The sequence below is a fragment of the Portunus trituberculatus genome, chromosome 19 (genome assembly GCF_017591435.1).
Source record: "Portunus trituberculatus isolate SZX2019 chromosome 19, ASM1759143v1, whole genome shotgun sequence".
NCBI lineage: Eukaryota > Metazoa > Arthropoda > Malacostraca > Decapoda > Portunidae > Portunus > Portunus trituberculatus.
This window is the reverse complement of record NC_059273.1, coordinates 15,791,473-15,795,589: the sequence shown is the minus strand read 5'-3', so window position 1 is coordinate 15,795,589 and position 4,117 is coordinate 15,791,473. Positions and strand designations below refer to the sequence as shown.

Below are 4,117 nucleotides of genomic sequence, written 5' to 3'. Positions count from 1 at the left end.
GGACAGCTAATGAGAAGGAAAGGGCCTTAATGGAGGCCCAAGAAAAGTACGATAGGCTAATGGAAGAAAGGAATGCAATGAAAGAACAACTGGCTATTACGGTGAAGGACAATGAACGAGCTGAGAAAGAAATGAAATGCTTGACAGAGATTGCAGAGACAGAAAAGCAAGATGTCAATGTCGCTAGGACAGCAAGACACGAATGGTATAAAACTAAAGAGACAGTGTTGCAACATATTGAGTCTCTGGAAGTCAAGGTAGAGATAGAGAAAAAGAAGCTGATGCAAGACGCGGAACAGAAGGAAAGCTTAAGCATGACTGACACAGTAGCTGAGAACGAGACTCATGAGACAGAAAACCGTTCCCAGGAACATGAAGGAGGCTTCCATCAGCCTAAAAGCCTGGTCCTTGGAGAACAAGAACAAGAGTCTCGGGAAAGTAGCCAGCAGGCCAGTGAACACGCAGAGAGGCTGGCAAATGCTGTGAATGATCAGATGTGGAAGCATGAAAGATTATTGCTGGGATTGCAGAAGAATGACACAAAGGAAAGAGACGTGACACAGAAAAGGAAACGTAAAAGAAAAATCGCAGAGAAGGAGCCTTGGGAAAGTAGCCAGCAGGCCAGTGAACACGCAGAGAGGCTGGCAAATGCTGTGAATGATCAGATGTGGAAGCATGAAAGATTATTGCTGGGATTGCAGAAGAATGACAAAAAGGAAAGAAACGTGACACAGAAAAGAAAATGTAAAAGAAAAATCGCAGAGAAGGAGCCTTGGGAAAGTAGCCAGCAGGCCAGTGAACACGCAGAGAGGCTGGCAAATGCAGTGAATGAGCAGATAATGAAACAGGAAAGATTAATGCTGAGACTGGAGAAGAATGACACAAAGGAAGGAGACGCGATACAGGAGATGAAACCCCAAAGAAGAAGTAAGGAAAGGAGTGAGTTATGAATCGCCTGAGAGCAAAAAAAAAAAAAAAAAAAAAAAAAAAAAAAAAAAAAAAAAAAAATCGTTTATTAGGACTTGGAGGTCGCCGTTTTGATTGTGAGGACATGGAGGTCAAGATTTATATGTTATGATTTGGAGGTCGCCGTTTTGTTTGTGAGGACATGGAGGTCAAGATTTATATGTTATGATTTGGAGGTCGCCGTTTTGTTTGTGAGGACATGGAGGTCAAGATTTATATGTTATGATTTGGAGGTCGCCGTTTTGTTTGTGAGGACATGGAGGTCAAGATTTATATGTTATGATTTGGAGGTCGCCGTTTTGTTTGTGAGGACATGGAGGTCAAGATTTATATGTTATGATTTGGAGGTCGCCGTTTTGTTTGTGAGGACATGGAGGTCAAGATTTATATGTTATGATTTGGAGGTCGCCGTTTTGTTTGTGAGGACATGGAGGTCAAGATTTATATGTTATGATTTGGAGGTCGCCGTTTTGTTTGTGAGGACATGGAGGTCAAGATTTATATGTTATGTTTTGGAGGTCGCCGTTTTGTTTGTGAGGACATGGAGGTCAAGATTTATATGTTATGATTTGGAGGTCGCCGTTTTGTTTCTCTTTACTATTAATAACACTGTACACAACCAATGTCTCAATATTAGTACACACTTTAGGAGCGAAGATTTTTTTTCTTAATGTAAATTGAATTGTCTAAATATACCCCAAAAATCGAGGTAAAAATGTCTCAGTAAATAGTCGAGAGAGAGAGAGAGAGAGAGAGAGAGAGAGAGAGAGAGAGAGAGAGAGAGAGAGAGAGAGAGAGTGATTGAGATATATATATATATATATAAAACGATATATATATATATATATATATATATATATATATATATATATATATATATATATATATATATAAATAGAGCAGTGAGTTCGTAGGTAAGGAAGGAGAAGATAAAGAGGAGAAGGATGAAGCAAATGAGGTGTCTGAGGAAGCCCTCTTCATCCCACACACTCCTGAAGGACTCCTGAGAGGGCGGATGCGACTGACACTTCAAGATTATTGTTATTGGTTGCGATTTTTATCTTTAACAGACACTCTTGGTAACTCTCTCTCTGTCTCTCTCTCTCTCTCTCTCTCTCTCTCTCTCTCTCTCTCTCTCTCTCTCTCTCTCTCTCTCTCTCTCTCTCTCTCTCTCTTGAAAAATTTATTATTTTACTTCTTTGACTATTTTTATCAACATTTCTTCAACTTTTCTTTACTCGCATTCTTAAAATGTGTGTGTGTGTGTGTGTGTGTGTGTGTGTGTGTGTGTGTGTGTGTGTGTGTGTGTGTGTGTGTGTGTGTGTGTGTGTGTGTGTGTGTGTGTGTGTGTGTGTGTGTGTGTGTGTGTGTGTGTGTGTGTGTGTGTGTGTGTGTGTTGTGTTCTTCCTGAAAAGTTCATGTTACCACCTCCTGAGTGCCCTGTGCCTCTGCTCCTTCTCCTCCTCCTCCTCTTCCTCCTCCTCCTCCTTTTCCTCTTCCTCTTCCCCCTCCTTCTCCTCTTTCTCCTCCTCCTTCTCCTGGTACTCCTCCTCCTTTTTCTCTTCCTTACCGTCCTCCACGCCACGCTTCTCTCCTGCCTACTTTTTCCTCTTTCCCTCTGCACTTGTCTCCTTGTTTCCTTGTCACGCCGCCGCCCTTCCATCCCTGCACGCCTCACACCCTTTCCTCACTGCATTATTTCCTCCCGCCGCCTTACCACATTATTCTTATTCTCAACCTTTTGTCTTTCATTCCTCGTCCTGGCAGTGTTTTTACCTGCCTTGCTTCGTTTAATTTCCTATATCTTCACTTCTTTGTATGTGTTTTATGTCTCGGTTGTTGCTTTTATTGTCTTTTTTTCTAGTTTTGTGTTTTTTTACGTATTTTTTTGTGCTCTTATCTTGGTTTTTATTTCTTCTTCGTGTTGTTTTCTCTTGCTTTCTCATTTCCTTCTCTTCCTCGCTTCCTTGACATTCCCTTTCATTATTCAATATAGTTTTTTTTTCTTCCTCCTAATTGGACTCTCTCGTCTTTCACTTCATTTAAACTTACTTATTACCTTAGCTGTTATTATTACGTCTTACTTTTCATTCCTTTATTTTCACTTTTTCTTTCATGTCATCAAATTCATCTCCCTTCTTCCGCGCCTCTTTCTCTCCTTCATTAGTTCCTTCCATTATCCTTTCAACTTTTTCTTCACGCATTAGTTACCTTCGCCTCATCTCCTCTCCTTTCTTCCCTGCCTTCTCTTGCACTCCTTCAGCGTGTTGTGTTCCCCTTGGACGTGGTTCCCCAGGTGGCTCCATTCATCACTCTCACCTTGACGGGTCCTTGGTGTCCCTCCGTCACCTCGCCGTTCTCCACACCTTCACCTGTTGAGAATAGCGATCCTTCAGGGACTGTGTTCGCATCGTCTGCTTTTATTTAGTTGTCTATCTATAAACCTTAGGAACTTTTCTTTTACGTGTGTGTTCCATCTTTATCATTGTTTTCCTTTATAGTTTTGGTGTGTCGTTACTTGTTTCTTATTTGTTTACTGGTGTTTTTAATGTTTGCAATGTCCTCTTTCAGTTTATTATGTCCATCTGGATTCGTAAACTTAACCCCTCCAATACTGAGGCGCATTTTTGCCACGAGTTTTGGGTATGATTAGACGATTTCATTAAAATTAAGAACGGTCTATGGAGGTCAGAGGATTAATGGCCAGAATCTTCACTATTTCAATCCCCACTTAAGTTTCTGAAGCTGATAAACTCGCTAAATAGAAACCAGAGTGAATATGAAAACGCGGCATGGTACTGAAAGAGTTAAAGAGTTTCTGGGTATATATACACTGCGTATGAAAAATATACGAATCCCATTAAGAATAAAATCTGATATTTTTGTGCAAACAGACGTGATGATGTAAGGTTCTGTTTCAAAATGTTACTGGACTGGAGGTAGAATTAAATTAAGTGCTGACTTACAGTTAGAAGTTTTAAATGTTATGTTGACGTGCTCCTCCAGTGATCTCTTGGAAAGGCCACCTGCAGACAAACTGACGCCGTTCTCATTTGAGCTGAAACGTAAAATGTTACACGGATATTGAGGTCGCAGATGAGTAAGAAAAAATAAATAAATAAAACATTATTGTATACACATGAATAGAACA

General features: G+C 40.4%; 1 protein-coding gene across 1 annotated transcript in view; it reads left to right on the top strand.

Annotated features, from left to right (window-relative positions):
• LOC123506164 (trichohyalin-like) overlaps positions 1 to 1,151 on the top strand; it is a 30,635-nt gene extending 29,484 nt beyond the window's left edge. The window contains exon 4 of the mRNA XM_045258079.1: positions 1,029 to 1,151. The gene's annotated coding sequence lies outside the window, so the exon portion shown is untranslated. The remainder of the gene's footprint in view (positions 1 to 1,028) is intronic.
• The last annotated feature ends 2,966 nt before the right edge of the window (positions 1,152 to 4,117 follow it).